The sequence below is a fragment of the Hippopotamus amphibius genome, chromosome 16 (assembly GCF_030028045.1).
Source record: "Hippopotamus amphibius kiboko isolate mHipAmp2 chromosome 16, mHipAmp2.hap2, whole genome shotgun sequence".
Classification (NCBI taxonomy): Eukaryota; Metazoa; Chordata; class Mammalia; order Artiodactyla; family Hippopotamidae; genus Hippopotamus; species Hippopotamus amphibius.
In genome coordinates this window covers 63,079,903-63,106,489 of record NC_080201.1, presented here as the reverse complement: position 1 = coordinate 63,106,489, position 26,587 = coordinate 63,079,903, and the positions used below count along the sequence as shown (strand labels likewise).

The following is a 26,587-nucleotide window of genomic DNA, read 5'->3' as shown; positions in this document are numbered from 1 at the left end:
TGTCTTTTCCCTCAGAATGGTGTTAAACTGTCCTTTCTGCTGGGTGAGAATCTGTGGGCCCTGAGGCCGTGTGTCCCCTGTGATGTGGTCCACCCTTTGCTGGTCAAGTCACATGGTCCAGGAGGGCCCTGACCAGGGCTGGATAGTGCTTTGGGGTACCTATGGGATGAGGTGGTCCCTGTTCCTGTGTGCAGTCAGCCCCAGGATATCCTGGAGTCAGGGTCCATCCAGGACACTCTGACCCCCTCCATATCCTCTCGGGGCCTCAGAAGAAACATTCCACATGGATTCTGGGTGGTAAAGTGGGGCACAGCTGTAGGAGGTGCAGAGGGAGTGACTCCCCAGCAGAGTGGAGCAGGGGGACTCTCCCTGCTCTCCTGGTCCCTGGCTCCATTTTATCAGGAAACTCAGGTGTTGTCTGGGATTGAGTGATGGTCAGAGGTGGCCTGTGGTCGGATGCTCAGGGTGGAGAGGGGCCACCCTGAGTGGGACAGGCTCCCTGCAGCCCCCACACAGCATCAGTCCCCCAATTACAGGACCACTGGAGACTTCAGCTCCATCCCCACCCCTCCACGCAGCCTTACTCCTCAGCTGGTGAGTAGCAGACCTCAGCCTGGAGGGGTTTCTGGAGAGGGGGTGTCTGCACTGGGGATCAGAGCCCAGCTCTCTTCTGGGCTTGGATCAGAGAGTGGTTAGACCGCAGGAAGGGGCTGGCACATGCAGGGCACCTGGGTGTCTCTGATATTCATAAGGACCCTGATAACAACACCCACGTGACTGAGATAGCCCTACACCAGGCACCTGATGGCACCACGACAGGCCAACCTGGGAGGCACTTCCCAGAGCATCTACGAGCCACCACTGCCTTTTAACATGCAGAAATGAAGTTAAAGTTTCTTTTGCAAAGGCCCAGGGCTCTGAAGGGGAGGAACCAGCCCAGGGAGGTCAGACCCCAGACCTCGGGGTTTGGCCACGGCTCTGCACCGCCCCCTTCTGGGCAGGGTCCGCCGCTGGCCCCGCTCAGCATTGAGAGAGGGACAGACGGACTGACAGCTCATCCCAAGGACACTAGAGGAGAGAAGGGACCTCTGCTGATTACGTATGAACAGCCTAGAAGGGAGGGCACTCTTGCAAAAGCCTGCCGTGGACATTTGGAGGGTTTCCCTGTGGAACCATCCCTTCCTGAAGTCACCCAGCCAATTCTCCCACAGGCAAGAGCTGGAGTCCCAAGACCCCCAGTCACCTTCTAGGAGATCCGTTAACCATGTGGTTCCTCCCACAATCAATGAGCTCCTTGGAGAGAATGTGTAGTACGTGTTTCCAGAGACCCAGCTGCGGTCACTTGACTGTTTCCAGAGATCCAGCTATGGTGCTTGGCTGTTTCCAGAGACCCAGCTATGGTCCTACAGTTGCCCAGCTGATTTCAGACGTGTTCCATGACTCCTCCACTGCCCCCGGAGATCCAGTTTAATTGTCTTCTCAGCTGGCTCTACAAACCTTCCTGGATTTCAGCTGTTGACCTTGAACCTGGGTTACGCCTATGCAGCTGAGACCATGTTCTCTGGATGACGCTTCACCTTGTTCATCAACAAATGTTCTCACAGGCCCGACGGTGTCCGCCCTGCATGTGGCGCTGGGGTGCACGGGTTCTAGGGCCCAGGCTCTGCCTCCACAGTCATTCAAGACTTAGTGGGGGAAACAAGGCCGGACACAAGGGCACCCCTGTTTTCTGATCCAAGTGTGTCTCAGGGGTGAGTGAGGGAGACGTCTGAGGGGACTTGTGTCTGGGTGAAGATGCAGGGCTGCCCCACCTGTTACAGCTCCCACCCCTCGTGCCACGCACACACCCCCACACCCACACTGTGCAAACCCACTCACTTATGCACACACCCACACAGGTGGACAGGGGTGGACTGGCCGAGGGAGGTGAGGAGGCCACGACTGCACAGGGAGCGTCCCTCAGGCTTTAGGTCCACTCACAGGAGCACGCGGTTCCCCATTCCCCAGCCCTACGCCCGCTCACGCCCACTGGACGCCACGCATCCTCCAAACACACGAGGACCCATCAGCTGCAGGACACAGTCCTTGACGTGACCTTGACCCCCGCGCCTGGCTCCTGCCCTTCGGGTCTGGGACTGGAGGCTCTTCATCCCAACAAGCTTCGATCGCCACTGTAACCCGTCACCACTCCCTTCGTGGCACCAAACAACACGACTGATTTTCCTACAGTTCAGGACGTCAGAAGCCTGAAATAAGTTAAACTGGGCTAAAATCAGGGGTCGGCAGGGCCGCGTTCCCTCTGGAGGCTCCAGGGGAGGACCGTCCCTCACCTTTCGCAGCATCTGGGGGCCGTCTGCATTCCTTGGCTCGCCGCGCCTTCCTGCGTCTTCAAGGAGCACCATTGCTTGTTCACACCCTCCCTCTGCCTGGGACTCCTGCTTGCGTGCTCACATCTCCTTCCCATCCTCTGACCCGCCTCCTCCCTCTGACCAGGACCCTGGTGATCACATTGGGTCCACCCGGGATATCCAGGCTCCCCTTCCCCCTCAAGAGCCATAATTCAGTCACACCTGCAAAGACCCTTTGCCACCTAAGCAGCTGGTTCCAGGGATGGAGCCGAGCGCATCTTTGGGGCCGTTATCCTGCCTCCTTAAGTGGGTGCTGGTCCTCAGCGCCACCTCGGCTCCTGGGCTCCTCTGGGCTTGAATGCGTGACTCTGAATTCTAAGCATCTCCCTGCAGGGCTGCTTCCTGCTCCCACTCGCTTGTGAAATGAGGAAGGTTTGAGAGTCTATTTCCTGTGTCCCTAGACCCTCTACATAAGAGAAGGTTGGGTAGAAGGCAGTGGAGACTGGAAACAACCCCTCAAACCGTTGCCCCGCCCCCTGCTCAAAGTGACAGGTGGCCCCTGTGGGACAGGACTGTGGCTGCTCACCAGCACCGTGTCCCCCGTTCCTGGGCTCCCAGCGAGATGGTCTCTCCAACCTCCCTCGCGGTTACGTGTGTCCTGGGATGAAGTTCGCAGAGGCGCATGAGGCGGGTGAATGGAGCTGCTTCCAGGCCGGGCCCCTAAACCTCCCACACAAGACCCTCACTGCTCTTCCCTCCTGCGGATGGACACGGATGCCCTGGGTGACCTTGGAACCACACGCAGAGGGTGGCACCTGGTCCCCAGGATGGCCCCATGGAGTAGAGCCTGCTGCACCGCTTGCTTTAGTCATGTTTCAGGTTTCTATAAAGATATTTTAACGTGTGTCATACGTGCATGTGCTAGTGTGAAAATTAACAAAGGGAACCTTAATTTAAAACAGAGGTGGGAAGCCCTGAAAGGGAGCTCTCTGACCCTTACACTCTGTTGCAGCTTACTCTACATTCCTGGGCAGGAAGCAGCTTACTTTACTACCCAGCACAAGAAGGATGATTTTCTCCACGCCCAGCAATAGCTCAGCCAGTGAGAAACAGCCACAGCCCAGCCAATGAGAAACAGCCACAGCCCGGCCAATGAGAAACAGCCACAGCCCGGCCAATGAGAAACAGCCACAGCCCGGCCAATGAGAAACAGCCACAGCCCGGCCAGTGAGAAACAGCCACAAAATATTAAAAGCGGAGCTACTATATGATCCAGCAACTTCAATTCTGGTTATCTACCTGAAGAAAAGAAAAACACTAATTCACAAAGCTATGTGCACAAAAATGTTTAATGCATTATTATGTACAATAGTCAAGATATGAAAACACCTGAGCGTTCAACAGATGAGTGGATAAAGAAGATGTGGCAAATATATAAAGGAACATTACTCAGTCTTAGAAAACAAGCAAGCTTGGCATTTGTCACAACACTGGTGGATCTAGAGGGTATCAGGCGAAGTGAAGTAAGTCAGACAGAGAAAAACAAATACTGTATGATCTCATATGTGGAATCTAAAAAAACAAAACACTATGAAAGAGACTTACAGAGACAGAGAACAAATGGGTGGCTGCAGGAAGAAAGGGGGATTGGAAGGGCAAGATAGTGAAGGGGATTGAGAGGTACAAACCTCCAGTTATAAATAAGTCACAAGAATACAATTACAGCATGAGAAATATGGTCAATAATATTGTAATAAATTTGTATGGGAACAGACAATTACCAGACTTATTGTGGTGATCATTTCATAACACATGCAAATGTCAAATCATTATGTGGTGTGCCTGAAACTAATGTAATATTGTACCTCAGCAATATATCAATAAGAAAAGAGAGTGGACCTCAACTAGAGTAGGACTATTCACAATAAACATATCTGACAGAGAACTCACATGCATAATAAGGAAAAGAGAAAGCTTCCTATTATTTAGTAAGAAAAATTTTAAAAGTTAGTTAACTCAATTTTTAAATGAGAAAATGATTCAAATAGACATTTCACAAAAATAAAATGAAGATCCAAATGATTAAAACTGTATGAAAATGTTCCCGAGTTCATTAGTCATCAGAGAAAAACAAAGCAAAATCACAAATGTACCACCACCCATCACAGCGTGGTTAAATTAAAAAGATGTGAAACTGGAGGAGTGGGTGAGGGTGTGGAGTAGCCAGAACACTCAGATGCACTGGGTGTAAATTAATACAATCACTACGAAAAATGTTCAGAAGCACCTACTAAAGTTGAATAAATGCAGAGCCCACCACGCAGCAATTACGCTCCTAGGTTTATTCCAACAGAACTGCACGTATACGCTCATCACTTCACATGTATTAAGGCATTCAAAGCAACAGTATCCATCACAACCTAAACTAGAAGCTAAGCAATGCCTACCTACACTCGGACGATATACACACTGTGGTGATGCACGCGATAGAATTCCCCAGAGCAACCAGGGCTGAAGTCTGCAGCTCCGGGCATCATCATGGCAAAGCTGACAGACATTCGGTTGAGCAGAAGCCACACACACACAAAGAGGCTGCAGAGGATATTCCCAACGACATGAAGAACCCAAACACGCAAATGTAACCCATGCTGTTAGAAGTCATGTAGTCATTACCTTTGGAGAGAAACTACTGGAAAACATAACAGGGCTCAATTTGTGAAAATTTACCAAGCTGTGCATTTGACATGTGCACTTTGTATCTATTACACTTCAGTAAAAGTCAACACACACACACACACACACGCACACACACGTAGACAATTCAGAGAAAACCTGCTGAAACCCAAAGACAAAATCTTAAAAGCACTGAAAAAGTACACATCTGTTTCCAAAGGGGCAACAAGAAGAGATACAGTTTATCTGAACAGAAAGGATTAACGCCATATTTAATGTGCTGAAAAACTTAACTGTCAACCTAGAACTCTAGAACACAAGGAAGCGTCCTTCAAAACTGGAACTGAAATAAAGACATTTCAGGCAATGAGAAACTGTACTCATTAGCAAGAGACTGCCGGATTTTCTTATTGCAAACCTCACCCTCCCCACTTCCCCCAGCAAACAGAACTAGGTTCCTGTTAATAAGGCAACAGTGAGCATCGACTGCTGTGTAGACCACCGTCAGTGTCTGGCACAGCTACCCCTGGGAGAAGCAGCTCTTCCCTGGCCTCAGGGCAGTGGACATGAGAATCCAAGATGGGGCTCCTGTCCTACTGGGCTCTGTGTGCACAAACGCCCTCCCCATCCCTGGTCCTGCTCTATATTTCAGCACCCAGCTGATCCCAAGCCCAGAGCCAGGTCCCAAGGTCTGTCTCCTGACGTTCAGTCCCCTTAGGGTTTTGCATGTGCGGATGGACCAGCCTACCCTTCCCTGGTCCCCATGCCACTGGGGGAAGATGGGCAGAGAACCCGTGTTAGCGAGATACTTTTAAAAAAAATTTTTTTTTAAAAATTAAGTAATTAATTTATTAGCTGTGTTGGGTCTTCGTTGCTGCGCACGGGCTTTGTCTAGTTGCAGTGAGTGGGAGCTCCTCATTGCCATGGCTTCTCTTGCTGCGGAGCACGGGCTCTAGGCATGTGGGCTTCAGTAGTTGTGGCACAAGAGCTCAATTGTTGTGTCTCATGGGCTCTAAAGCACAGGCTCAATAGTTGTGGCGCACGGGCTTAGTTGCTCCGTGGCATGTGGAATCTTCCTGGAGCAGGGATAGAACCCATGTCCCCTGAATCAGCAGGCGGATTCTTAACCACTGCGCCACCAGGGAAGTCCAGTGAGATAATTTTAATGCGCTCAGTACTCCCGGAAATGTAACATGTATGATAGTATTAAATACTCAGAGGACGACTGGGGGCTTCCCATTTTAAATATGAGGAAATGTTGGCATAAAGTGGTGTAACTCTTCGCTTGAGACCAGATGGTTGCCGGGTGGAGTTGGAACTGACAGTCAAGTTAGTTTGCCACACAAATCCGTGGTCTGCTCGTCCCACAGATTGAGAAGGAGGCTCCCACCTCGGGGGGTGCATCCAGAGATGAGCTCAGCCTCACCCAAGTACAGGGGGAACAAACATCTTCTGGAAGCCGGCCTCCCTCATCTCATTAGTGGGAAACGTGGACCGGAGGGGAGGGAGACCTCTTCCCCTTTGTGTGAGGAGGTTGATGCAGAAACCCCATAAAGGGCCCCTGGGCCACCACATCCTCTTCTCGTGTGTCAGCGGCAGGCTCTGTCCTTCACCCACAGACTCCAGGACGGCGCCGGGGGCAGGGGCCGGGCCATGTCCCCCCATCCCACCATCCTCCTGGGCCTGGGTGAGTCCTGGAACGGAGGGGCAGGAATCCAGGGGCAGAGGGGCTCCCCTTCCCGGCTCAGACCCGGCTCCAGCCCAGGAGACGCTGGGGCCCTAGGAGGGCAAAGTGGCCCCCCCGGGCCGGCCCCTGGGCTCTGGCCAAGACCTCCGTCTGACCACGGAAGGTTCCGTCCTGGAAATGGTGCCTGGGTACGGGGTTGAGTTCAGGCCCAGAAGGGCTGTGGGGAGGAGCACTTGTTTGGAAGAGGGGGTTGGGGTTTGTCTTGAGACCATTTCAGAGCAAGGGGAGGGCTTGTACTCAGAGGTAATGTTGGGGGGGGTGTTGGGAAATTAGGGAAGATGACCCCGCACCCCTGTGGGCTCCTCCAGGCCCCCTTGACCTCAGCCCTGTGAGGAAACCGGGCAGTGGGCGACGGTCTCACTAGCGCTTCTCTTCCAGTGCTCTGTCTGGGCCAGAGGATCCACACACAGGCGGGTGAGTCCCTCCCCGGTGCCCGCTGCACCCCTAGGTGACAGCGGAGCTGATCCTGGGGGCCCCGACATGTGCCCCGAATGGCAAACAACCCCAGATGCGTACCCCTCGCCCAGGTCTCTCCCCCGCTCTCCACCTCTGCTCTCCACGGCCCCGCAGGCACACTTCAGACCATCAGGGCCAGGCTGAGCCCGCGGGCTCTCCCCACGCAGGCCCAGACCCCTCGGCAGCCCCCGCACAGAGCACAGGACCTCGCTGAGGGCTGACTCGGAGCCAGTCCTCTGTCCCGTCTTCTCCATCCTCCCGCACGCAGCTCCTCACCAGTGATGTGGTTTTAAATGAGCATCTTCAAGTTTTACTTAAAAACTTTAAATGCATATATAGTATGTATTGTATTTTCAGGACACTACTAGTTTCCTTAGAGCCTCTCACAGGTCACCGGCAGACACACCGAGGCCCATGGGTCTCTCTGGTCTGGGCCTGTCTGTCCCCGCGCTGTCTGCTCCCTCATCTCAGTTACCTTGGTTTCCTTTCACTTTCTAAATGCCAACTTCCCTCTCAGCTCCAACCTCCTCTCGGGCTGGTTTCTCCACCCTGAATGCCCAGTGTGCCCTGTCCCTCGGCCTGGGTAATTCACCCTTGACCTCAGAGCTCAGCTCAGAGACCTCTCCCCTCCGACCTCCTGGCAGAGGGCAGGTCCGCCTCCCGGCTGCCCCGAGACTCCCACACTCGCCCCAAGGGCTCGTATCAGACTCTGTACCCGTGGATTTACACAATTATTTGTCAACATCTGTCCTCCCTCTGGACTTCCAGCCCCAAGAGGGCAGGCATCCTGGGTGTTTCACATATTTGTGGGACCAGTGGTTCATGGAGGCATCAGTCAATGAACAGATGGGAACTGAGATGTGGTCGAAGGAAAGAAAGGGCGAGTGGCCTCTGGCGGCTCCCCGCCTCTACAGGGGATTTTGCTGACGTCCTGTTTCAGGGCTACAGCCCTCTCTTCCCCCTGCCCCCAGCCTCGTTGAGACCCATGGGGTTTCCAGAGCCTCTGTAACAAGGAAACGGAAACAAGTTGAGATGAAGGTAGAAAATACGGAGAAAGCCCAGGGATGATTTCTGCACAGAGAACGTGCACTGGACACAGGGATCCTTACCCGCTGGGGAATGTGTGACCAGAGCTGTGCTCCAGCTCCTCCACACACACACACACACACACACACACACACACACACGCACACACATGCACAGAGCCTGCACTTCCACTGCCGCTCTGCAGACTGCACCCCCTCACCCCACGCAATCCCACCCGGGGCTACCAGCTGCCCTTCGGACCCAGCCCAGATCATGCCTACCTACTCAGACTCCTGCTTTCTTGCCCCAGGAAGGACCTGGCCATCCCCATCCTGTGCCTCCCTCCCAGCCCTCTCTGTGCCCCTAGAGCGGCCGTGGTAGGAGGGAGCCGCCCCCTGCAGCAGACATGCCCGCCTCCCCCCAGTCTGACACCTCCCACGTCACCCTGAGCAAGACGTGACCAAGTCTCGGGTCCTTAAGTCAAGCAGCGAAAATAACTCCGCAGTGGGGAGAATTTACATACAGGCAGAGCAGACAGTGGCTGGGGGTGGGGTGGGGTGGGGGGTGGAGTCTACTGGGCAGGATGAGGAGAGTGGTCTAAAATTGGATGTGGTGATGGTCGCACAACTTTGCAAGTTTCCTTAAAAAAAAAAAAAGATGAACTGAGCGACTAAAATGGGTGAATTTTGTGATGTGATGATTTCCACATGATAGACCCTGAGATCCTGCTCTCATCCCTCCCAGGGACCCTGCCCAGACCCTCCATCTCAGCCGAGCCAGGCTCTGTGATTCCCCGGGGGCAGCCTGTGACCGTGGTGTGCCTGGGCCCTGCTGGGGTTGAGAGCTTCCGCCTGGAGAACAAGGACAACAGAGGTCAATTCAAGGATGAGAAGAGCGTGTCTCAACTTGGTCCACACCAGACAGAAGCCAGATTCCCCATCGCTGCTGTGAGGGAAGACAGTGCCTGGCGTTATCAGTGCATCTATATGAAAGATTCTGGCTGGTCTGAGCCCAGTGAGCCCCTGAAGCTGGTGGTGACAGGTGAGCACGTCTCTGCTCAGCCCTCAGGTTTGTCCTAGGTCCCTGGACCCTGTCCCCAGCTGTGTCCTCTGTCCACAGGCTTCCCTTTGCCCTCCTGACCCCCAGGCTCTCTGGTCCCCTCTCCCCTCTGCACACAGGTCCCTCTGCCTTCACTCCTGGCTCAGGTCCCTGGAGCCTGGTCTCACCTGGACACCACGATGACCTGGACACTCAGCCCCAGTATCCGGGTAGACACAGAGCTGGCCCTGCTGGGCTGGCGGGGAGTGGGCTTCCAGAGGTGGGGGGGATAGACCCCCTTCAAGGGAGCCTGTGTCTTTTTCCTCAGGATGGTGTTAAACTGTCCTTTCCACTGGATGAGAATCTGTGGGCCCTCAGGCCATGTGTCCCCTGTGGTGTGGTCTACCCTTCACTGGGACAGTCACATGGTCCAGGAGGGGCCCCTGACCAGGGCTGGACGGTGCTTTGGGGGACCTTTGGAATGAAGCCGTCTCTGTCCCTGTGTGTGGTCAGCCCCCAGGATGTCCTGGAGTCAGGGTCCTTTGGGAAGGCTCTGACCTCCCTCAGGGACAGAAGGAGGGCATGAGGGAAGAGTTCTTCCTTTAAAGTCCAGTGCCTCCTCTCCTGACTCAGACATCCCACAAATAAGATGCACAGTGTCCAGGGGTGGCCCTACTCTCCAAGCCTGGAGGCATCCGCCTCGTTTATCCTGACCCTGTGACCACGCCCCCCTCCCCACGGACCTGGGGGAACTATAGGTGCACAGTGGCCCCTCTAGGTGAGGTCAGCCCTCAGGACCCCTTGACCCTGTGGCCAGGTGAGATGGTGCACCCCTCCCCCAACTTTCGTCGCACCAGAGACCAGCTGCTTTGTGCTAATGTAGGGGCGGGGATTGAGATGTTCTGAGGGACCGTGCAGCCCCCAGAGGAATGGAAGCAGAGAGGGTGCTGTCCCTGTGTCCCCAGGTCTCCCTGCCTCCCTTCCTTGGAGTCTGGGGGGCATCACCTAGACTCGAGAGGTGGAGAGAGAGGCCAGCTGGGTGGATGCTGCAGGAGGGGAGGGGCCAGGCTGAGTGGGAGAGACTGGGAGCTCGGGATCAGCGCTTCTCCTGCCCGTTCACAGGGGCCCCCGGACCTCATTCCCCATCCCCCCATGCTCAGCTCCCTCCTCCGCTGGGGAGTTGCAGGCTTCAGCCTGGAGCGTCCACTCCTAGGGGCTCTGCTGGGGGGTGGCCCCTCACCCTGCCCTGCTTGCAGGCAGGCCTGGGTTTGGGGGGTAGGGACCGAGGTTCTCTGGGCACTGGTGCCCCACCTTGTCCTCCCAGCTCAGGAGAGGCTGCCGGATATTTATCAGCTCTCTCTGACTCCTAGGAGGCCCCAGTGAAAGCAGCCCCCCACCCACAGGCTCCAGCTCCCAGACAGGTAAGTCCCCTGGGACTGTGCCTGGGGAAGTGCTGGCCAGAGACAGGTCCTCGGGCCACGGGGGATTCACTCCTGCCTCCGCGCCCTGGTCCTGGGTGGGGCTGCGTCTTGTCCACCTGTCAGTGACCCCCGCCCCATTTCTGCTTCCAGCCCCCACCTCCCAGGATGACACGCTGGGGAACTGCGTCTGCATGGGTGTGGCTGCTGTGGTCTTGCTGGTCCTGGTGGCAATTCTGGCAGAAGCTGGGCACAGCTGGAGCAGGTCCCAACATGGACCACAAGGATGGAAACCAAAGGATGCCTCCCAGAGAGACTGGACCCCAGGGTCCCAGGATGGACATTCCCTAGGGCTCTGAGGCTCCCACTGGAGCCTGAGGACACAGCGCCCAACATGGGCTGTGTCCTCCACGGTGCACCCACTGGCGGCTGCCCTGCCCGACCAGGACACCGTCCTCAGAAGTGCATGGGGTGCAGGGGTGATGCATCCTGGGCTCTCCTGGGTTTGTCAGTCTCCTGTCTCCAGGGTTACCTCCATGCCTGACACTCCTAATCATGGTCCCTCCCCCCACTCCCTCCTGGTCTCCCTTCTCTCCAGGTTCTAAGACAGGAGCCCGGGTCCCTCCAGCCTCTGCTGCCCTCTTCCTTTTCCTCCTCCTCCCGCCCCGTTGCAGAAGCTCCACGTGGCTGAGCTCGAGTCATCTCCTCAGTGTCCCCTCCTCTCCCCTTGGTCATATCAGCCTCTGGGGCTTCCCTTCCACATCTGAGCACAGGACTCCCACACTGGAATCCCCCCTCCTCCTGGAGCCCCACATTCCCAGCCGCCTCTGAGAACCTGGAACTTGCAGCTCAAGCTGTCACCGACACCTGTCACCTGCTTTACCTGGGGAGCCCCGAACTTCACCTGCCCTGCGTCTCCCCAAATCCCATTTCTTGTCTTCCTGGGACTGTCTCTGCCTTCCTTGGTCTCTGGCCTCCTCGTGTCCCCACGGTCTTGGATCAAAAGTCCAGAGGAGGGGACTTCCCTGGTGGTCCAGTGGGTAAGACTCTGAGTTCCCAATGCAGGGGGCCCAGGTGTGACCCCCGGTCGGGGAACTAGGTCCCGCATGCATGCTGCAACTAAGAAGCCCACCTGCCACAGCTAAAGATCACATGTTGTGATGAAGATCCCACGTGCCGCAACTAAGACCCAAAGCAGCCTAAACAAACAAATAAAAGTCCAGGGAAGGAAATGAGAATCAAAACCACAGCGACTCACCACCAAAGGGTGGTTATGAGAAAAGGGGAGTAGCAAGTGGCGGGAAGGGCGAGGAGAAATCAGAGCACGTGTGCCCTGGTGGGGGGAGGCCAGAGGGTGCAGCTTCTGTGGAAAATGATGTGGCGGTGCCTCAGAAGTTACACAGAGCATCACCACACCATCCAGCCATTCCACTCCTGGGAGGCAGGCGAAAAAAAGAAAAAGAAGCAGGGCTTCAGCAGATCTTAGCAGCCTCCTGTGCACAGCAGCGCCTCCTTGACTTGGGGACAGGAGCTGAGTCAGCAGTGCCGGAGTGCAGCAGGTGAGACGCACTGGGCCATGCAGTGCTGGCCTTGAACGTGGAGGGGGGGGGCACGGGTCAAGGGATGCAGATGCCTTTGGCTGCTGGAAAAGGCACAGAAGTGGATTCTCCCCTTGAACCTTCAGGAACGAACACAGCCCTGCAGACACCTTGATGTGAGCCCATGGGACCCATTTCCAGCTGCCGACCTCCAGGACCATAAGGTGACAAATCTGAGTTGTAAGCCACCACGTTTGTGCTACTTTGTTGCAGCAAAATGAGGAATCTCACCACCTGGGGACCCACAGTTTGTGACGGGAGGCCCCCAAGCTTCTGGAACCTGATTCCAGGCAGAGCTTTCCTTATAAGTTCTCTAACTCTCCCCTGATCTTTCTTTCCAAGCCTCTGACCACCAGGGCCCCGAAGCCCAGCCTGGCACCCATCCTATCCAAGGTCCAGATGGTGGGCTTCATCTCTGAGGCACTGCAGTGGCAGGTGGGGGAATGCGGTGCTGGATCCAGGATGCAGGATAAGCGACGAGTTTCCCCCTCCCGCCGTACCCTCTGTGCGAGGCAGGGCTGAGCAGGACGATCTCCACCCACCCCCCATCCCCTCCCCTTCCTCAGCACAGACAAGTGGACGGTGGCACGAAGGCTGGCTTGGCTTGGACGCAAAGCTGCTTCTCTTCAGGAACTGTGCCTGAGCTGCGCTCTCTGCTCCTCTGACTCCGTGGCCACCTCAGGGAGCATCAGGGCTCTCTCAGCATGGGGGCTGTGGGAAACCACCCCCTGCATCCCTGGAGGGCTGGGGAGTGCCCTCATGTAATTCCTGGTGCTCAGTCCCCAGACTTGGCCATTGGAGGCTCCCGGCTGTGCTTCTGGAGATGCACTTTTTCGTGATTTGATCACTGTCCTGCTTTCGGGGGTAAAATGGAGTCCTAAGCATATCTTGTATTCCTCCTGCCCTGACCAGGAATCCACCTTTTCCCTAAGAGTCCTTGAGTCCCTTTTAGTGGGAAATATTTAGAAAACAAGATCTGGAGGTTATGTGAACTCAAGGTGCTGAGCTGAAACAGAGTCTGCCGGATACGTCTCCAGCAGAGATGGGGTTATTTGGGATCAACAGAGAATTGCAATTAGGTGTCTGTATCCACGGCAAGCCACGTGCCAGTCCAGCCGGGCAAGGGAAGGAGACGCTTTGATAGAGGGGACAGGGGAGTCGGGGGGGCTGTAGTAGGCAGAGTCCAGGCTCTCACCGGTGGAGTCCTCTCTGGGGTCTTTCACCCTCCTGTTGGCAATTTCATCATCACAAGGCATGAGAGCCTCCCCTGCTGGTCTCCGGACTATTTAATTGACGTTTCTATTTATTAATTTTTTTACAAAGGCTACTGGGATTTTGTTCCTTATGGACCACTTAGTATTCAGGAGGACCCGAACGGTAACTTCATAGATATTCACAACCTAATGTAACATCACTGGATATATTACCTGTTTATGTTACACATGTAGCTTTCATATTTAAAATTCCAATTCCTAATACATTAATATAGTTACTGGTTTTTTTTTTTTTTTGGATTTACCCTGTGTCACTGCTGTTAACTGGACATAAGGTGTGTTTTTCTTGTTTGTTTCTTGTTTATATTCCTGTTGAGGTGTGCTTTCCCCACTTTTGTGATTTAATTGTGTGTTTGGGGATATGTGCAATTTTACGTATTTCTTTTTTTCTCTTTTTTTGCTATTGCTTTTGGGCTTGGGTTTTTTTTTCTATTTTTAAAAATTTATATATTTCAAAAGTTAAAACTACATAAAACTGTATATTCAATGATAATCCACTTCATCCTATCTCCTTCATCCTCTACCCCCCACATATTGGAGGTGACTATATGTGTTAGTTTCTGGTTTTCAGAATGAAAATTGATATGTGAGAAATAAGTAAACCCACGAAATCTTATTTTACCTACTTTTTAAAAAGTTAGCACAGTATATCTGTTGCTCTATACCTTGCTTTCTATGTTTCTAATTTCCTTGTCCTCCTGTAAGAAACTGTCATGAACTCTGTGCCTAAAAAAAGCCCACATTTATGACAGCACAGTCCTATACCTTGGAATTGCGACACGAGTCCCACTGTGCTAAAATGAAGGTGTCGGCAGGGCTGTGTTCCCTCTGGAGGCTCCAGTGGTGAATCCATTTCCTTGCCTTTTCCAGCATCTACAAGCTGCACGCATTCCTCAGCCCATGCCCCCTCCTCTGTCAAAGGTGACAATGGCAAGTCAAGTCCTTCTCATGTCATCTTTCACTGACTCATCATCTCAACTCTGTTTTCAATGCTCAGCCTCCTGTCTCCCTCTCCCACTTTCAAGGACCCTTGTGATTCCACTTATAGAATGAAATTGGAATATTCTATAACACCATGTAAAAAAAAACCAACAACAACTCAAAATGGATTTAAGACCTAAATGTAAGAACGAATACGCTAAAACTCCTAGAGGAAAACCTAGGCAGAACCCTATCTGACACAAATCGCAGCAGTATCTTTTTGGACACACCTCCTAGAGTAATGAAAATAAGCAAATGGTACCTAATTAAACTTAAAAGCTTTTGCACAGCAAAGGAAACCATAAAACAAAAAGACAACCCACAGAAATGGGAGAAAAATATCTGCAAGTGATGTGACTGATACGTGCTTCATCTCCAAAATATACAAAGAGCTCATGCAGCCCAATACCAAAAAAACAAACAACCCAATAAAAAAAAATGGCTGGAAGATCTAAATAGACATTTCTCCAAAGAAGACATACAGATGGCCAAAAAGCACATGAAAAGATGCTCAACATCACTAATTATTAGAGAAATGCAAATCAAAACTACAATGAGGTATCACCTCACACCAGTCAGAATGGCCAGCATCAAAACATCTACAAACAATAAATGCTGGAGAGGGTGTGGAGAAAAGGGAACCCTCCTACACTGTTAGTGGGAATATAAATTGGTACAACCATTATGGACAACAGTATAGAGGTTCCTTAAGAAACTAAAAATAGAGTTATCATATCATCCAGCAATCCCAATCCTGGGCATATACCCAGAGAACACCATAATTCAAAAAGACACATGCACCCCAATGTTTATTGCAGCACTATTTACACTAGCCAGGACATGGAAGCAACCTAAGTGTCCATCGGCAGATGAATAGATAAAGAAGATGTGGGACATATATACCATGGAATGTTACTCAGCAGTAAAAAGAATGAAACTGCCACTTGCAGCAACATGGATGGACCTGGAGATGATCGTACTAAGTGAAGCTGGACAGAGAAAGACAAATATCATATGATCACTTATATGTGAAATCTAAGAAAAATGATACAAATGAACTGATTTTCAAAACAGAAACAGACTCACAAACTTCTAAAACAAATTTGTGGTTACTGAAGGGGAAAGGTGGGGTGGATAAATTCAGAGTTTTGGATTAACATATACACACTACTATACCTACAATAGATAATAAACAAGGACCTACTGTACAGCACAGGGAACTCCACTCAATACTCTGTAATAACTTATATGGGAAAAGAATCTGAAAAAGAATGGATAAACTGAATCATTGTGCTGTACACCTGAAACTAACATAACATTGTAAATCAACTATACTCCAATATAAAATTTAAAAAAATTTTAAGTAACAAGGGAGAGGGGAAAGAGAATAATGGAACTCTGTTATAAAATACATTCCAAATATTTTCAGCTGAAAAAAGAAAAGATCCATCTGGAGAATCTAAGATAATCTTTCCCTCTCAAAGTCCATAATTTAATCACACTTGCTAAGTCTCTTTTACCAGGTGAGTAAATTACTCACGGGCTCCGGAGATTAGGGTGTGGGATCTTTGTGGGGCCAGCACCCAACCCACCACATTACATATTCTGGAAGCCAGGGCACAGCGGTGCATATAAATCCTCTTCACTGTTTACATCTGCTTTCTCCCCCAGAGCCCCCAAATGTTTCTGTACTTTGGTTTTACAAATAGAGCTTCGATGACATATTACACCAATGTCCCTTTGTCATCACGGGTCTTCAACACAGATTCCTAGAGAGAAGATGGGCATGCCACACTTTTACTGATTATATAATTTAGTGGATCCTATGAAATTGGTGTCATTCCACTTTTTTAGCCCTGCCAGCCACATGTAAGAAAAGTGACTGTTTCTCCACATCCTTCCCAGTGGTACTTGTGGTCAACTTTCAGAAATGACCCAATCTCATAGAAAAGAAACAATTTCTCAGCGCACCTTTCAACTGAAGTTCTCCTTTTATGAATGAACTGAGTATCTGTTTACTATAATTAAACATCATCTGTGTATAATTGATCTGAACTTTCAGTTGAGGTCTTTTCATTTGCTTCAGAGTTTGTTTTGGGTATCAGCTTTATTGAGGCATAATTCACATCCCATACAATTCACCCCCTTTAAAGGGTACGGTTCAGAGTTGTACAACCATCACCGCAATCAATTTTAGAGCATTTTCATTACCCCCAAGGAAGCCCCAAAATCATTAGCCCTCACTCTCTATTTCCCCCTTTTCCCCAGCCCTGGGCACCCACTTATCTTTCTGTGGCTGTAGATTTGCCTATTCACACTTCATAGAAATGGAACTGCGTAATAGATGGTGTTCTGTTGCCGGCTTCTACCACTTAGCACAATGTTTTCAACGTTCGTCACGCTGTAGCACGCGTCAGCGCTTCATTCCTTTTTGTTGACAAATAACATTCCATGGTATGGACAGACCATTTTACTCACCCCTTCGGATGTCTTTTGGCCATTTTTTTAAAGAGGTAATAGGTTTTGCTTATGAATTTTCTTTCCTAACTTACTAATATGCTAGTGGTTGCCAAAGGCATGGGGGAAGAAGCAGCAACAGGAGTGACCACTTAGTGGGTCTGGGATTTCCTCTTGGGGTGATTCAAATGTCTTGGAACTAGATAAAGGTATTGGTTGCACAACACAGTGACTATACCAAAACTTTAAACCTTAAAATCATCCGATTTTTGTGAATTTTATCTCTAAAAAGACAAAACATTCTTTTCTTTATTGAACAAAGTGAGAGTAGATGCTTTAGGATAACGTGTCTTTGTTGGAATCACTTATTTCTCCCAACTATGTGAAAAGAGCTCAGTTCTAGACAGGACTCCTAGATCTCTGGAGGAGAGCTGTTCCAGTCCCCGCCATAGACAGACTTCAGCCACACCGGGACCTCGGTGCCCTTTCTCTGCCCTGTACATTTTGCCTGCACAGATGGTGCTGTTTTGGCACAGACGACCCTTAGCTGGTCCCAGCAGCTTCAGCTCTCTGCACTACTGTGCATGCCTTTTCCTTTTCTGAAACCTCCACTGTGCCCTCTTTTTCAGACCATGGCCACATTCTTTACAAACATTTTATTCAGAACTTCTCTGTATTTGGAGCTTAAGGGGGCTCAGAACATGGGCTAGTCTGCCTTCTTGACTGTGACATCTGGTACCAGAGCCAGCTTTTTTTATTTTTATTTTTTAATTTACTGTGGGAAGAACACCTAACATGAGATTTACTCTCTTGGGAAATTCTTAGGTGTACAAAACATCATGGTCAACGACAGGCACCATGTTGTACTTGTTCACCTTGTATAACTGAAACGTTGTACGTATTGAACACGAACTCCCCATTTCCCCCTCCCCCAGCTCCTGGAAACCACCAGCGACTCGCTGCATCTGTGAGCTGACATGGTAGACACCACGTGTAAGTGGAATCACACAGGATGGGTCCTTCTTCTCTGGCTTAGTTCACTTAACACAACATCCTCCAGGCTCATCCGTGTTGTCACAAACAACAGCAGAATTTCCTTCTTTTTAGGGCTGAGTAATATTCTGTTGTAGCATATACCACATCCTCTGTATCCATTCATCCTTCGACGGGCATTTCGGTTGTTTCCAAATCTTGGCTGATGTGAATATGCTGCAGTGATGAACACAGAGTGCCCAGTTCCCTCTGAGATCCTGATTCAGTCCTTTTGGGTCAATGCCCAGGGCTGGGATTGCCGGATTGCACGGCAGTGCTATTTTGAATACTTTGAATACTCCATACCGTTTTCCACAGCAGATGCACCATTTTGCACTCCTACCAACAGTGTTCAGGGTTCCAATTTTTCCACATCCTCACCAGCAGTCATTGTTGTTGTTGTTCTTGTTTTGTTTTTTTGATAATAGCCAACCTAATAGATGTGAGGTGATATCTCATTCTGGTTTTGATTTGCATTTCCTTGATAATTAGTGATGGTGAATGCGTGATCAGATCTTAAGGATGCCCCTAGAAGGATGGGTACCAGGTTTTATTTATTTATTTGTTTGTTTGTAACATACAACTCATATTTCCCTCCTGTTATACATTCTCATATTTCCATGTATTTCTCTTTTTCGAGCAAGTAATGAATTGTGAAACTAGTTACTGAACTAGGTCTGTCTCCATCATATGATCTCTGCCAGCTCTGTGACTACATCTGTCTGGTTCACAGATGGATGTCCTGGGCCTGGAACAATCTAAGGTTCAAGAGACATTTGCTGGCTGGCTGGCTGAAGGAAGGAAAGACAATCCCATGTACGGACGTCCCCAGAAGGGAAGTGATGTTTTCTCTGGCACACCCAGCTTGTACGCGGCCTGCGAGACACACTCCAGACTGGAACCTGGTTCCCCATCCTCTCCAGGAAGGAAGTCACACTTGGCAGGCACAAGCTTGGCACTTTGGATTGGGTCCCAACTGTTTGCAGAAGAAGGTGCCCTCTGGAGCCCCAGGAAGGAGCCATTCCCCTTCCCCCGAGCCCGCAGATGGGAAAGCCCCTCACTGCCCACATCCAGTGGGTCTGTCTGTTCTGCCAGGTTCTGTGGTTTTGCCCATCTGTGCAGGTTTGTCCAGTGGGAGGCGGCACCTTGACCGTCCCCTCTACTGCCCTTCTCTGCCTCGGTGAGTTTGGGGAAGGATGGAGATAAACACTGATGTGGGAGGGGCACATCCCCCATTCATGCTGTGGTCTTTGGGGAGACCCCATGAACTTGGAAGGCTCAGGGGAGGTGGGAATCCACTCGGGAACCAGTGGCCTCTTACTGGGATCTCTCTTCGAGGGCTGTGTCTGATCCAGAGGATCCACGTGCAGGCAGGTGAGCTCATCCCCAGGTGTCCCAGGTCCTGGGTCCTCCTTGGAGACAATGTGGGACCCCCGTGGAGGATGGAGAAGAGGAACTTTAGTTTGTTTTTAATTATTTTTATTTTTTATTGACGTATAGTTGATTTACAATGTGTTCGTTTCTGGTGTACCGCAAAGTGATGCAGCTATCTATCCATCCATCGTCATATTCTTTTCCATTATGGTTTATTACAGAATATTGAATATACTTCTGTGTGCCATACAGTAGGTCCTTGTTGGTTATCTATTTTATATATAGTAGTGTGTACCTGCTAATCCCAAACTCTTAATTTATCCCTCCCCTACACCCTTTCCCCTTTGGTGGCCATAAGTTTGTTTTCAAAGTCTGTGAGTCTGTTTCTGTTTGGTAAATAAGTTCAGTCATATCATATTTTAGATTCCACATATATGTGATATTATATGATATTTGTCTTCTCTGACTTCACTTTGAATAATCCCTAGGTCCATCCATGTTGCTGCAAATGGCATTATTTTATTCTTTTTATGGCTGAGTAGTATTCCACTGTGTATATGTACCTCATCTTCTCTATCCATTCATCTGTCAGTGGACATTTAGGTTGTTTCCATGCCCTGGCTACTATATACAGTGCTGCTACGAACATTGGGGTGCAGGTGTCTTTTCAAGTTAGAGTTTTCTCTGGACATGTGCCCAGGAGTGGGATTGTTGAATCATATGTTAGTTCTATTTTTAGTTTTCTAAGGAACCTCCATACTGTTCTCCATATGGCTGCACCAATTTACATTCCCACCAACAGTGCAGGAGGGTTCCCTCTTCTCCACACCCTCTCCAGCATTTATTGTCTGTGGACTTTCTGATGATGGCCATTTTGACTGGTGTGAGGTGATACCTCACTGTGGTTTTGATTTGCATTTCTCTGATAATTAGCGATGTTGAACATATTTTCATGTGCCTGTTGGCCACCTGTATGTCTTCTTTGGAGAAGTATCTATTTAGGTCTTCTGCCCATTTTTTAATTGGGTTGATTTTTGTTATTGAGTTGTATGAGCTGTTTGGGTACTTTGGAGAAGAAGCCCTTGCTGGTCACATTGTTTGCAAATATTTCCTCCCATTCCGTTGGTAATCTTTTCATTTTGTTTATGGCTTCCTTCGCTGTACAGAAGCTTGTACGTTTGACTAGGTCCCCTTTGTTTATTTTTGCTTTTATTTCTATCACCGTGGGAGACTGACCTAAGAAGACATTGCTATGATTTATGTCAGAGAGTGTTTTGCTGAATTCTGAACTGATGAATGGGGAACATGTGTGAGGGGCACCGGGGCTGAGGGCCAGAGGACGCTGACGCAAGGAGAGCGTGGCGCCTGCAGCCTCTGACTCTCTTCTAGAGATTCTGCTCAAACCCACCATCTGGGCGGAGCTGAGCTCTGCCATCCCTCCGGGGAGGCTGTGAGAACCTGGTGTCAGGGGTCTCAGAAGGCCAGCCAATACTACCTGTACTGGAAGAGGGTCTCGAAGCCCCAGAGAGACAAGTTTCCCCTGGGATGCAGCGACAAAGCCGAGGTCTCCACCCCACACGTGACCCACAGCCTCGTGGGGAGGCACCGCTGCACGTCTCACAGCAGGACGAGCTGGTCAGTGCCCAGTACGCCTCCAGACTTGGTCGTCACAGGCGAGCCAGCTGTGCCTCAGAGGAACCTCCTTTCCATAGTCAAGTCCTGTTGACAACCTGGGGGGGTGGTCTTCTCCCTCCCCACTTTTGTTTTATGCTAAGGGCTTTTTTTATTTTGGCCCTGCTGCACAGCATGCAGGATCTTAGTTCCCCGGCCAGGGATCAAACCCGTGTCCCCTGCAGTGAAGCGCAGAGTCCTAACCACTGGACCACCTGGGAAGTCCCTACTATGCTAAGAACTTTTGACATGAGATCTACCCTCTTCCTTTTTTTTTAAGCTCTTTAGTGGAATATAATTGCTTTACACTCTTGTACCAGTTTTTGAGTACACCAAAGTGAATCAGCTGCACTTACACACATATCCCCATATTCCCTCCCTCCCCCGACTGCCCCCCACCCTCCTCGTCCGGCTCTCTAAAGCATCACCCATCATTGAGTTGATCTCCCTTTGCTATACAGCAACTTCCCACTAGCTATCTAACAGTTGGTAGTGTATCTATGTCTATGCTACTTCTCACTTCGTCCCAGCTTCCCCTTCACCCCCCGCCCCTCAGCCCCATGTCCTAAAGTCCATTTTCTACATCTGCATCTTTATTCTTGCCCTGTCACTGGGTTCATCAGTGCCATTTTTTTAGATTCCATATATATGAGTTTGGAATATTACTCAGCCATAAAAAGGAATGAAATTGAACTATGTAATGAGGTGCATAGACCTAGAGTCTGTCATACAGAGCGAAGTAAGCCAGAAAGAGAAAAACAAATACTGTATGCTAACTCACATATATGGAATCTTCCTAACTTTTTAAGTGCACAATACGGTAATTAGCTACACGAGGTTCTGCAGCAGATTTCTAGAACCTAATTGTCTTGCAAAAGTGAAGCTCTTACCCAGTAAACCTCCCCACTTCCTTCCCCTCCCCCCAGCCCCTGGCAACCACCATCCCACTCTCTGCTTCCATGAACTTGACTATCTTGGATTCCGCATGTAAGTGGAGCCACGCGACTGGATTACTTCTCTCAGCATCATGTCCTCGGGTGTCCTCTCCCCTCTCCACACAACTGGCTGTTCTCTCCTAGGCGCCCACAGCCAACCCACCCTCTCAGCCCTGCAAGGCCCCGTTGTGCCCTCAAGAGGGAACGTGACCTTCCAGCGTGGCTCATGGCAGGCATTTGACCGGTTTGCTCTGTGGGAAGGAGGATGACACCACCCCAGATACCTGGACTCACACCGCCGATCCGACGGGTGGTCCCAGGCCCTCTTCACCGTGAGCCCCGTGAGCCCAAATCACAGGGGGATGTACAGGTGCTACGGGTATTTCCAGAGCTCTCCCTATGTGTGGTCTTCCTCCAGCAACATCCCGGAGCTCCTGATCTCAGGTGAGAAATTCACACCCTTGCCACAGAACTCCACCCCCATCCCCGATAGGTAGCGAGGAGCCTCGTCTCAGGTGTGGCACCAGGTGAGGCCAGAGACACACAAGGACCAGCAGTGGGGAGCCCCAGGGGCAGAGGAGTGTGTGGGGAGCCTGCCTCTCTTGGAAACATGATCACCTTTTCTCCAAGGTGTGTCTGGGAAGCCCTCCCTCCTGACCCCCTAGGGCCCTGTCGTGGCCTCTGGACAGAGCCTGACCCTCCAGTGTCGCTCTGATGTCGGCTATGACAGATTCGCTCTGTCCAAGGAGGGGGGACAGGACCTCCCCCAGCGCCCTGCCCGGCAGCCCCAGGCCGGGCTCTCTCAGGCCGACGTCCCCCTGGGCCGGGTGACCGACGCCCACGGGGGCCGGTACAGATGCTACGGTGGACACAACCTCTCCTCCGAGTGGTCGGCCCCCAGTGACCCCCTGGACATCCTGGTGGCAGGTGAGGAGCCCCGCCCCAGCCCACCCTCCTGTTTTCTCTGGGCCCCAGACTTGGTCTCAAGGGCTTGTTGGGGATGCAGGGTGGGGAGAGAACAGGAGGTGGGATGAGGGATGTGACGCTCTTAGGAAAAGTAGGAACAGAAGGAACAGTGAAACGCCCTTGGGTTGGGGGCCTGAGAGGAGTCTCAGCTCAGGTCGAGGGATGGGCGCCCGAGGACACAGCTGCCCTGACACTGTGGACTTCTCTCCGAGGCTTGTTCCCTCAGGATGCACCTCCCACCCTGTCCGCCCAGCCGGGCCCCACGGTGGCCCCAGGAGAGAACGTGACCCTGCTGTGTCAGACCAGGAGCTTATTTGATGCGTTCCTTCTGTCTAAGGAGGGGGAAGCCGGTGCACCGCTGCACCTCAGGTCTCAGTACAAAGGTGGGGTGTTCCAGGCACACTTTCCCATGAACCCTGCCACCGTGGACCACGGGGGCACTTACAGGTGCTACGGCTCACTCAGCAGCGCCCCCTTCCAGCTGTCGTGTCCCAGCAACGCCCTAGAGCTGGTGGTCACAGGTGAGGAGCTGTCCGTGGTGCCTCCTTCCCTTTCCACCCCTTCCCATCTAGCACGGTGTCTGCCAGGCAACCTCTCTGGATGCACGATGTCTTCCCCACCTCTGCCCTCCTTGGAGTCCAGGCACCACCATCTCCCACTGGGCCCCCGTTCCCACAGGTGGAAGGCATCATCACTGAAAACCCCTAAGTCTTTCCTCCTCCCCTCCCCCTCCTTCCTCTCTAATGGCAATACACCGACGTGGCACAAGCACAACATACGTTGCAGGTGGTTTCCAAGTGGTGCGAAAGAAGCGGACGGCACCTTTCCATCTCTGTCACCACTGGCTCAATCCCCAGCTCCCCCACCCAAAGTCAACCACTGACGACACCCTTCTATCTTTCCCTTGTTATTCTGCAAACACACCTTCTGTGGGTAGATGATCATCAATGTCTTATAGACACAGTTCTCAACCACTCCATTTTTTAAATGAATTAGGACATTCTAAAGAATGATCTGGTATTACTACATACAAATCCATTTTAGACCCTAATGGCAGTATAGTATTCCCTTGCTTGAAAGTATCCTAATGTATGTATGTACTTATTTATTTTTGGCTGCATCAGGTCTTAATTGTGGCACATGGGCTCCAAGGCACGTGGGCTTAGTTGCCCTGAGGCACGTGGGATCTTAGTTCCCTGACCAGGGATCAAAATCCACGTCTCCTGCATTGGAAGGCGGATTCTTAACCACTGGACCGCCAAGGAAGTCCTAATATATTTATTTAGTGCTCTGTAATTGGCATTTGTTTATTTCCAGGCTTTTGATATGTCATACTTCTGTGATGAATACCCCTCTACATGAGTACCTAATGCACAGGGCTATGTGGAAACAGTGACTCTCTATCTCTTGGTTAAAGGTTTAGAATAGAATAGCTTAGTTAGTTTAGCTTGGTTAGTTTTAGAATAGAATAGCTTAGGCAAAAGACACAGGCATTTATTATGTGATAAATATTGGCAATCTCTCTTCACAAGGTTCACGATTTTTCACCCTTCAAGCTTTGATTTAAAATCCTCCTCCAAATAAAGCCTTCACTGGGTGACCCTATTCAGATAGGTCCTACCCCTTTAACACCTATTTTAATTTTTCAAAGTGTTTGACTGATCCTAAATGTATTACAGTTTTTTCTATTTGTAGATCTAATTTGTCTGTTCTACATTTTACTCCTTAATAACTGTTCTCCCCACCAGATAACACATTCTTTGAAAGCAGAGGTTGGATAGCTGTCCTTTATCATTGCCACCAACACACACAGGCACGATGTGCACACACTCACACACGCATGTTCATGTGTATATACGTCTGTCTCTGCACATGTCGATATACTTACAGTCTATAAAATATGCATATAATACATATATTATATATTCATAATATATTACATACATATATATTATATATAAACACACACATATAATATACATATATAATACACACATACATATTTTATATGAATATGTAACAGCATATGTATATATAATATGTGTATATAAGACACAGATACATAAGTAGATATACAGACAGTCCATAATAATTTGGAGGGTGAAGGAATGCATGTAATAACAAAAGAAGGTCAGCTGAAGGTTCCTGATGCAGACGGAGGCGTGGGAGTGAACTGGTCAAGGCTGGGCAAAGACTGGGAGCCCCAGGTGCCACTCCTCTGTGTTTCTGACCCTGGGGAGCCCCTGGGCACCCACCTCTCACCCATGGACCCAGGATTCCCCACTGAGACTGAGCTCACAGCCCTCCCTTCTGGCAGATTAAGTTTAGCCTGGGCTGCTGCTGTAGACCAGTGAGCGAGTGAGGAGGAGCGAAGCTGCAAGAGTTTCTAAACCTGTTCCCTCCCAGCTTGTGGCATGCGGTGCGGCCAAACCCTACTCTGTTATTAAGACCCCAAAGCTAAGTCCAAATGCAAGGAAATCAGAGACACTGGGGTTGCCCCCTCAGCTGCGGCTGCGGAAGGGATCCTTGTGAAAGCAGATAAAGACGCTGACGTGAGTAGGAAGACTTACTAGTGCAGACCTGTGGGGGCTTGCTGGGCTGAGATGCTTGCAGCTGCTCACCGTCTCTGCTTCCTGATTCTCAGGGGCTCCTGTTACTATCACCCCATCAGTGCAGACCCCAGACTCCACGAGTGGTAAGGAACCTGACCGATCCTGCTTGGGGAGCAGGGTGCACACAGGTGGCGGGGGCTCTGACCCTCTGGTCTGGCTGCTGTGTGGAGTATGACCTACCTGTCTGTCTTCTGACATATAACCCCTCCCCCGACACATGACCCCCGTCCCATTGTCCCCAGGCCCCCAACTCCCAGATTACACAGTGGAGAACCTCATCTGCATGGTTCTGTCTGGATTGATCCTGGTGGTGCTGGGGGTGCTGGTGTTTCAGGCGTGGCTCAGTCAGACGAGGGTCCAAGGCTAAACCAAGAGGTGAACAGGATGGAGCGGCACGCTCCCTGGGGTTTACAGAACCTCAGAACAATGTCACAGTCACAGGCTGTGGTGACAAAGAAGGTTCTGAACAGCTGGAGGCACGAGCCATGTGAACTGTGCTGAGGACCTAAAGGCGGGGAGGCTGTCGTTGGCGCAGGAGGTGACGGCGGGGCTGGAAGTGCTCCTTGGAGGAGGCTCCTCCACCAGGACCCTTGCCCCTCGTCTTGGTGTCTCCTCCATGTCTGGATTCTCCTACTTCACGACCCGAGGTCCCGATGACATGACGCTATCTCTGCATGAAGGGTCTGAGTCCATCACTCCACTCTGTCTCATGCCCTGTCCCTTCACGGCGTATCACACATCCTCTTTATAACGTGCACAGCCCTGGTGTGAGTTTCTGAGTCTCTGTGCCTCCAGCTCCGAGTGCGGACACTCAGGTAATGCGGTTGAGTAACTGAATCAGTGGCTTGAAACGTCTGTCCAGCCTGGAAGGGGCAAGCTCAGAATGGTGGCATGACAGCCCGTCTGAATTCTGCAGGCTCCTCTCTCTTCACCAGGTGCTTCTCCTGTGTCTCCTCCTGCAGCTCCTGGAATCAACACTCT

The 26,587-nt window shown here is 50.9% G+C and overlaps 1 pseudogene; it reads left to right on the top strand.

Annotated features, from left to right (window-relative positions):
- The first annotated feature begins 6,579 nt into the window (after positions 1–6,579).
- On the top strand, positions 6,580–25,973 carry LOC130838184 (leukocyte immunoglobulin-like receptor subfamily A member 6; annotated as a pseudogene).
- Positions 25,974–26,587: the final 614 nt, after the last annotated feature.